Source organism: Arachis duranensis, chromosome 9 (assembly GCF_000817695.3).
Source record: "Arachis duranensis cultivar V14167 chromosome 9, aradu.V14167.gnm2.J7QH, whole genome shotgun sequence".
Lineage (NCBI taxonomy): Eukaryota > Viridiplantae > Streptophyta > Magnoliopsida > Fabales > Fabaceae > Arachis > Arachis duranensis.
The window spans coordinates 52,143,928-52,152,477 of NC_029780.3; the positions used below are offsets into that span (position 1 = coordinate 52,143,928).

General features: G+C 38.0%; 1 non-coding gene across 1 annotated transcript; it reads left to right on the top strand.

The window, feature by feature from the left end:
- The first annotated feature begins 3,492 nt into the window (after window positions 1-3,492).
- Window positions 3,493-3,596, top strand: LOC127742056 (small nucleolar RNA R71). The gene has a single exon (XR_008003243.1). It is a non-coding gene; the product is annotated as a small nucleolar RNA R71 (small nucleolar RNA).
- Window positions 3,597-8,550: the final 4,954 nt, after the last annotated feature.

The following is an 8,550-nucleotide window of genomic DNA, read 5'->3' on the forward strand; positions in this document are numbered from 1 at the left end:
TTGTTGGGAGGAAAGTGCATCCCTTGAGGCATCTCAGGGATTTCTTGATGATGAGCTTCCTCATGCATCTCTTAAGATCCGTGGATGGTCTCTCTTGTTTGCTCCATCCTCTTCTTGGTGATGGGCTTATCCTCTTCAATGAGGATGTCTCCTTCTATGATAACTCCAGCTGAGTAACATAGATGGCAAATAAGATGAGAAAAAGCTAGCCTTGCCGTGGTGGAGGACTTTTCGGCTATTTTGTAGAATTCAAGAGAGATAACCTCATGAAGTTCTACTTCCTCTCCAATCATGATGCTATGAATCATGATGGCCCGATCCACAGTAACTTCGGATCAGTTGCTAGTTGGGATGATGGAGCGTTGGATGAACTCTAACCATCCTCTAGCCACAGGCTTGAGGTCCAATCTTCTTAGTTGAACCGGCTTACCTTTGGAGTCTCTTTTCCATTGAGCTCCTTCCACACATATGTCCATAAGGACTTGGTCCAACCTTTGATTAAAGTTGACCCTACTAGTGTAGGGGCGTGCATCTCCTTGCATCATGGGCAAGTTGAACGCCAAACTCACATTTTCCGGACTAAAATCTAAGTATTTCCCTCGAACCATTGTAAGATAATTCTTTGGGTTCGGGTTCTTACTTTGATCATGGTGCCTAGTGATCCATGCATTGGCATAGAACTCTTGAACCATTAAGATTCTGACTTGTTGGATGGGGTTGATTAGAACGTCCCAACCTCTTCTTTGGATCTCATGTCGGATCTCTGGATACTCATTTTTCTTGAGCTTGAAAGGGACCTCGGGGATCACCTTCTTCTTGGCCACAACATCATAGAAGTGGTCTTGATGGGCTTTGGAGATGAATCTTTCCATCTCCCATGACTCGGAGGTGGAAGCTTTTGTCTTCCCTTTCCCTTTTCTAGAGGATTCTCCGACCTTAGGTGCCATCAATGATAATGGAAAAACAAAAAGCTTATGCTTTTACCACACCAAACTTAAAATATTGCTCGCCCTCGATCAAGAGAAGAAAGAAAAGAAGAAGAAGAGAAAAATGGAGGAGAGTGAGGGGGAGGTGTATTCGGCCAAGGTATAGAAGAGGGGGTTGTGTTATGTGAAAATGAAGTAGAATGGAGGGGTTTATATAGGGAAGGGAGAGAGGGTATGTTCAGCCATTTAGGGTGGGTTTGGGTGGGAAAGACTTTTGAATTTTGAAGGTATGTGAGTGGTGAAGGGGGTAATTGGGAAAGTGTGTTATTGGAAAGAGAGAATGAATGTTGAGAAGAGTGGAGAATATGGTAGGTGGGGATCCTGTGGGGTCCATAGATCCTGAGATGATCCTGTGGGGTCCACAGATCCTGAGGTGTCAAGGATTTACATTCCTACACCAATTAGGCATGTAAAATGCCTTTCTATGCAATTCTGGCGTTTAAACGCCGAAGTGATGCATGTTCTGGGTGTTCAACGCCCATGTGCAGCATGTTTCTGGTGTTGAACGCCAGTTCCATGCTTGTTTCTAGCGTTCAGTGCCAGCTCTCCTCAGGGTGCATTCCTGGTGTTTGAACACCGGGATGTTGCTTGTTTCTGGCGTTCAGTGCCAGATCCATGCTCTGTTCTGGCGTTGAACGCCAGCCAGATGCTCCTTACTGGCGTTTAAACGCCAGTAAGTCCTTCCTCTAGGGTGTGATTTTTCTTCTGCTATTTTTTATTCTGTTTTTAATTTTAATATTTTTTTCGTGACTCCACATGATCATGAACCTACTAAAACACAAAATAACAATTAAATAAAAATAAAATTAGATAAATAAAAATTGGGTTGCCTCCCAACAAGCGCTTCTTTAATGTCAATAGCTTGACAGTGGGCTCTCATGGAGCCACACAGGTGATCAGGTCAATGTTGTATTGTCCCAACACCAAACATAGAGTTTGGTTGTGGGGATTCAACACAAAATTTAGAGTTTGGTTGTGGCTTCCCAACACCAAACTTAGAGTTTGACTGTGCGGGCTCTGTTTGACTCTGTACTGAGAGAAGCTCTGCATGCTTACTCTCCCTTGTTATAGAAGGATAGCCGTGTGCCTTAAACACAAGGTAGTCCCCATTCAATTGAAAGACTAATTCTCCTCTGTTAACATCTATCACAGCTTCTGCTGTGGCTAGAAAATATCTTCCAAGGATGATGCATTCATCTTCTTCCTTCCTAGTGTCTAAGATTATGAAATCAGCAGGGATGTAAATAAGAATAAGGCAGGCTGTACCTCAATGATCCCTAGTTTCTCCATTACAGAGAGTGGCATAAGGTTTATGCCTGACCCTAGATCACACAGAGCCTTGTTAAAGGTCATTTGTGCCTATGGTACAGGGTATTAAGAATTTACCAGGATCTTGTATCTTTTGAGGTAAAGTTTTCTGAACCCATGTATCTAGTTCACTAATGAGAAAGGGAGGTTCACCTTCCCAAGTCTCATTACCAAACAACTTGGCATTCAGCTTCATGATGGCTCCTAGATATTGAGCAACTTGCTCTCCAGTCACATCTTCATCCTCTTCTGAGGAATAATAGTCTTCAGAGCTCATGAATGGCAGAAGGAGATTTAGTGGAATCTCTATGGTCTCTATATGAGCCTCAGATTCCTTTAGGTCCTCAATAAGAAACTCCTTCTTGTTTGAGAGACGTCCCAGGAGATCTTCCTCACTAGGATTTTTGTCCTTCTCCTCCCTTGTGCATTCGGCCATATTGATTACATCAATGGCCTTGCACTCTCCTTTTGGATTTTCTTCTGTATTGCTTGGGAGAATACTGGGAGGAGTTTCAGTGACTTTTTTACTCAGCTAGCCTACTTGTGCCTCCAAATTTCTAATGGAGGACCTTGTTTCACTCATGAAGCTTAAAGTAGCCTTAGACAGATCAGAGACTAAATTTGCTAAATTAGAGGGGCTTTGCTCAGAATTCTCTATCTGTTGCTGAGAAGATAATGGAAAAGGCTTGTTATTGCTTAGCCTGTTTCTTCCACCATTATTAAAGCCTTGTTGAGGCTTTTGTTGATCCTTCCATGAGAAATTTGGATGATTTCTCCATGATGAATTATAGGTGGTTCCATAAGGTTCACCCATGTAATTTACCTCTACCATTGCAGGGTTCTCAGGATCATAAGCTTCTTCAGAAGCTGCCTCTTTAATACTGTTGGGTATTTTTCCATCCATTCAGACTTTGAGAAATCATGTTGACTTACTGAGTCAACACTTTGTTCTGAGCCAATATGGCATTCAGAGCATCAATTTCAAGAACTCCCTTCCTCTGAGGCGTCCCATTATTCACAGAATTCCTCTCAGAAGTGTACATGAATTAGTTATTTGCAATCATGTCAATAAGTTCTTGAGCTTCTGAAAGGCATTTTCTTTAAGTGAATGGATCCACCTGCAGAATGGTCCAATGACATTTTGGAAAACTCAGATAGACCATAATAAAATATATCTAATATGGTCCATTCTGAAAACATGTCAGAAGGACACTTTTTGGTCATCTACTTGTATCTTTCCCAAGCTTCATAGAAGGATTCACCATCTTTTTGCTTGAAGGTCTGAACATCCACTCTAAGCTTGCTCAACTTTTGAGGAGGAAAGAATTTATCCAAGAAGGCCGTGACCAGCTTATCCTAGGAGTCCAGGCTATCTTTAGGTTGTGAGTCCAACCATGTTCTAGCCCTGTCTCTTACAGCAAAAGGGAAAAGCATGAGCTTGTAGACTTCAGGATCTACTCCATTTGTCTTAACAGTCTCACAAATCTACAAGAACTCAGTTAAAAACAGATAAGGATCTTCAGATGGAAGTCCATGGAACTTGCAGTTCTGTTGCATCAAAGCAACTAATTGAGGTTTCAGCTCAAAATTGTTTGCTCCAATGGCAGGAATTGAGATGCTTCTTCCATCAAACTTGGACGTTGTTTGAGTGAAATCACCAAGCATCCTCCTTGCATTATTGTTGTTAGCTTCTCTTAGTTTCCTTTTAAGAGTCCTTTCAGGTTCTGGATCAGCTTCAATAAAGATGCCTTTTTCCTTATTCCTACTCATATGAAAGAGAAGAGAAAAAGAAAAAGGAAGAGGAATCCTCTATATCTGGACAAAGAGGATCCTTATTATTAGTAGAAGAAGAAAGGAATAAGAGTGGAGAATCCAATCACAAGGGTGAGGATAGAGGCAGTGATTGGAGATGAAGAGAGGTGAAGAGAAGTGTTAGTAAATAAATAAATAAATAGAAGAAGAGAAGAGAGGGAGAATTCGAAAATAATTTTGAAGAAGTAGTTAATGATTTTCAAAAATTAAAGATAAGATATAATTAAAATTAAAATTTAAAACAATTAAAAAGAATTTTTGAAAAAGAGATGAGATATTTTCGAAAATTAAAGAGGGAAAAGTAGTTAGGTGGTTTTGAAAAAGATAAGAAACAAACAAAAATTCAAATAGTTAGTTGAAAAAGATATTAAAATCAAATTTGAAAAGATAAAAAGATAAGAAGTTAGATAAGATATTTTGAAATCAAATTTTTGAAAAAGATAAAATTTTGAAAATGATATGATAAAAAGATAAGATAAGAAGACATGATAAAAAGATAGGATTGAAAAAGATTTAAAATTAATTACTTAACTAACAAGAAACTAAAAGATATGGTTCTAGAATTTAAAGATTGAACCTTTCTTAACAAGAAAATAACAAACTTCAAATTTTTGAATCAATCATATTAATTGTTAGCATAATTTCGAAAATTAAGATAAAAATAAGAAAAAAAATTTTTTGAAAAACATTTTAAAGAATTTTCGAAAATTAATAAGAAAAATGAAAAAGATTTAATTTTTGAAAAAGTTTTAAAAAGATAAGATTTTTTTAAAAATTGAAAATTTGACTTGACTTGTAAGAAACAACTAATTTTAAAAAGTTTTTTACCAAGTCAACTCAAATTTTCGAAAATTTGGAGAGAAATAAGGAAAAGATATTTTTTATTTTTAAATTTTTAATGATGAGAGAGAAAAACACAAAAAAGACCTAAAACATGAAAATTTTGGATCAAAACACAAGATGCATGCAAGAACACTATGAATGTCAAGATGAACACCAAGAACACTTTGAAGATCATGATGAACATCAAGAACATATTTTTGAAAAAAATTTTATGGAAAGAAAACATGCAAGACACCAAACTTAGAACTCTTTAATGCATGGATACTATGAATGCAAAAATGCATATGAAAAACAACATACAACACAAAACAAGAAAACATCAAGATCAAACAAGAAGACTTGTCAAGAACAACTTGAAGATCATGAAGAACACCATGAATGCATGAATTTTCGAAACATGCAAGAAAATTTTTTAAAGCATGCAATTGACACCAAACTTAAAAATTGACTCAAGACTCAAACAAGAAACACAAAATATTTTTGGTTTTTATGATTTTATGATTTTTTGTATTTTTATTATATTTTTTTCGAAAATTATATTTTTGAAAAAACGAAAATAAAGAAAAAAAATTTTTGAGAGATTTTTGAAAACTTTTTTGAAAGGAAAAATAAAAAGAAAATTATCTAATCTGAGCAACAAGATGAACCGTCAGTTGTCCATACTCGAACAATCCCCGGCAACGGCGCCAAAAACTTGGTGTTGTTGCCGGATCAGAAAAACTTGGCGCTGTAGTTGCACGTAATTGTAATTCAAACAATCCCCAGCAACGGCGCCAAAAACTTGGTGGACGAAATTGTGATCATCAAACATGGCTCTAAAGACTTGGTGCTCTCAAACACAAATCACACTTTGTCACAACTCCGCACAACTAACCAGCAAGTGTACTGGGTCATCCAAGTAATACCTTACGTGAATAAAGGTCGATCCCACAGAGATTGTTGGTATGAAGCAAGCTATGGTCATCTTGTAAATCCCAATCAGGTGAATTTAAATGGATTAAGAGATTATTGGTTTAAATTATGATAATAAAATAAATAGAAAATAAAGATAAAGTTACTCATGTAATTCAATGGTGGGAATTTCAGATAGCTGTATGGAGGTGCTGTGTTCTCTCTAAATCTTTGCTTTTCTACTTCTTCCTTCCAGTTTTTTTATCACTCCTTTCTATGGCAAGCTGCATGTAGGGCATCACTGTTGTCAATGGCTACATCCCATCCTCTTCGTGAAAATGGTCCAAATGCTCTGTCACAGCACGGCTAATCATCTGTCGGTTCTCGATCATGTTGGAATAGAATCCCTTTATTCTTTTGCGTTTGTCATCACGCCCAGCAGTCGTGAGTTTGAAGCTCGTCAAAGTCATTCAATTCCGGAATCCAACTCAGAATACCACAGACAAGGTTAGACTTTCCGGATTCCCATGAATGCCGCCATCAATTCTAGCTTATACCATGAAGATTCTGATTAAGGAATCCAAGAGATATGCGCCCGGTCTAAGGTAGAACGGAAGTGGTTGTTAGTCACGCACATTCATAGGTGAGAATGATGATGAGTGTCACGGATCATCACATTCATCAAGTTGAAGTGCAACGAATATCTTAGAATAGGAATAAGTCAAATTAAATAGAAAATAGTAGTAATTGCATTGAAACTCGAGGTACAGCAGAGCTCCACACCCTTGATCTATGGTGTGTAGAAGCTCCACCGTTGAAAATACATAAGTGATGAAGGTTCAGGCATGGCCGAATGGCCAGCCCCCAAAACGTGATCACAGGATCAAAAATACAATCCAGGATCCAGGATATCTAATATACTAGTAAAAAGTTCTATTTATACTAAACTAGCTACTAGGGTTTACAGAGGTAAGTAATTAATGTATAAATTCACTTCCGCGGCCCACTTGGTGTGTGCTTGGGCTGAGCTTGATCTATCCACGAGCTGAGGCTTCTCTTGGAGTTGAACGCCAAGTTGTAACGTGTTTTGGGCGTTCAACTCTGGTTCGTGATGTGTTTCTGGCGTTTGACTCCAGAATGCAGCATGGAACTGGCGTTGAGCGCCAGTTTACGTCGTCAAATCTCAAATAAAGTATGGACTATTATATATTTCTGGAAAGCTCTGAATGTCTACTTTCCAACGCCGTTGAGAGCGCGCCATTTGGAGTTATGTAGCTCCAAAAAATCCATTTCGAGTGCAGGGAGTTCAGATTCCAACAGCATCAGCAGTCATTTGTCAGTCTCTTATCAGAGTTTTGCTCAGGTCCCTCAATTTCAGCCAGAAAATATCTGAAATCACAAAAAAACACACAAACTCATAGTAAAGTCTAGAAATGTGAATTTAGCATAAAAACTAATGAAAACATCCCTAAAAATTAACTAGATCATACTAAAAACTACCTAAAAATAATGCCAAAAAGCATATAAATTATCCGCTCATCAGTAGGGTTTGTTGATCCATTGAAAATCGGCGGGTCAACTTTCAGGAAAATAGCTAGAGTTCTTGAAACACCATCTAAGCTGTCCCCAGCACTCTCTTCATTTTCGTTTTCGGATGATTGCCTTGTCCGCTGCATAGCATGAATATTCATAGCTGTGGTCGCTTGAATTGTATTAACTAAGTTAGTCATTGCCGCCATGAATTCAGTGTGATTGTTCGTTGACGGCTTACCCTCACTCTCTCTTCGAGGACGTGTTTGACCTCGTCCACGAGTCGCCATTCAGGGTTCTATCCACACCAAGCAATCGATATAAAGGTGATCAGTCTCAATATATCGATTCTAGTGGTTTAATTATCCCAAAATGGCACTCACAAACAAGCATGCTATGCAATATCAAACAGTAACCTGAATAGCATGAAAGAAAAAGCCACAGAGTATGCAATGCAGCACAATTGGTCGATCCCTCAGTACACACACACACACATACATACATATATATATATATATATATATATATATCAAAGTATAATAGCTATAAGAATCTAGCCGCGGTTCACAGAGTTTAAGCTGGCTAGTTATATACAACACTCAAAGTTTTGAAAGTAAAATAACTTATACAAACTTCCTCTCAAAGTAAGCCCTAGGCAAAATAAATACAAAAGTGAAAGAATTCAAAACAAAAGAAATCAAAAGACTCTAAAACGTAGCAAGGATCCTCCGCTCTGTCACCATCAAAGCAACTCACCGAGGTGGGTTACGGCCTGCATTTGAAAAAAAACAACAGAGTATGGAATGAGAACTGGAGGTTCTCATCATGGTAACAGTACCCAGTAATGTAAGATATAAGATTCCAAGACGCCAGAGGCAATTCTAGAACTTTATATCCGCACAAAATTCAACTTAAAGCATAACTAAAATCAAAACCATAACTTTAAAACCATAATAAAAAAGGGGGTAAACTAAGTTAAGGGATTTCTAACTATCAGTTCACCGCTGTCCCATAGCCTTCGCCAGCCTAACCGCCATGTGATCCCAGAGCCACCACCTTCCGAGCCTCCTCAATCCCATTAGAAAACACAAGTAATAACAATGCAAGTAAAGCACAATTATAGCATATATATCAAGAAATTCAACTAGGCAATTAGACATGTTATACAACTAGGCAAGCA